This window comes from Octodon degus, unplaced genomic scaffold (assembly GCF_000260255.1).
Source record: "Octodon degus isolate 3935 unplaced genomic scaffold, OctDeg1.0 scaffold00638, whole genome shotgun sequence".
NCBI classification, from domain to species: Eukaryota; Metazoa; Chordata; class Mammalia; order Rodentia; family Octodontidae; genus Octodon; species Octodon degus.
The window spans coordinates 39,354-39,938 of record NW_004525214.1 but is presented as its reverse complement, the minus strand read 5'-3'; the positions used below and the strand labels follow the sequence as shown (position 1 = coordinate 39,938).

Sequence of the window (585 nt, the reverse complement as noted above, 5' to 3'; positions counted from 1 at the left end):
TAGATCAATTCTTTAAAGACAAAATCTTGGACCATTCGTTATACTCTCAGTATATCCTACAGGCATGCATAAATATGTATGTCACCATCTACCTGTAGGCCTGGGTGGTCAAGCAGTAGTTTCTGATTGCCCATTTATTACCTTGCAAGAAATAATGAACAGGGAGATGAGGAAAAAGAACTTCCTCCTCACATGGATGATCTGGACAGGTAAGATACACAGTGTCATTGAGGCGCAAAGAGGTAAGTACTCACATTGATGATGTGAAGTGAGACATAAACTTCTGTCTTTAGCGGTTTCATTCCCTTGTCTATCAGGCCAGTCTTCTCTTTGCAAGTTTCTGTATTTTTCTTAGGGATTTGTGGAGTTGGTCTGAGTAAACCTCTGGTTTCTTACTGTACTCAATCACTCCTGCAGTCTTGTGTATGGAAAGAATCAGGTGGGACTCATATTTATCTACCTTCTTCCTGTGAGGTGATTGTTGGAAAGTTCTTAAACTGGAAGGAAATTAGAGAAATGTACAATTAAGTGAAATCTAGATAATTGCATTTTGTCATAATTTTTGAAAACACCCAAAACAAAAGA

At 38.1% G+C, this 585-nt stretch overlaps 1 long non-coding RNA gene across 1 annotated transcript in view; it reads right to left on the bottom strand.

The window, feature by feature from the left end:
- Positions 1-150: 150 nt before the first annotated feature.
- The window catches only part of LOC111814843, a 1,238-nt gene continuing 803 nt past the window's right edge, over positions 151-585 (bottom strand). The window contains exons 2-3 of the long non-coding RNA XR_002819720.1: positions 461-497; positions 151-201 (exon numbers count right to left, since the gene is read on the bottom strand). This is a non-coding gene — a long non-coding RNA (uncharacterized LOC111814843). The remainder of the gene's footprint in view (positions 202-460; positions 498-585) is intronic.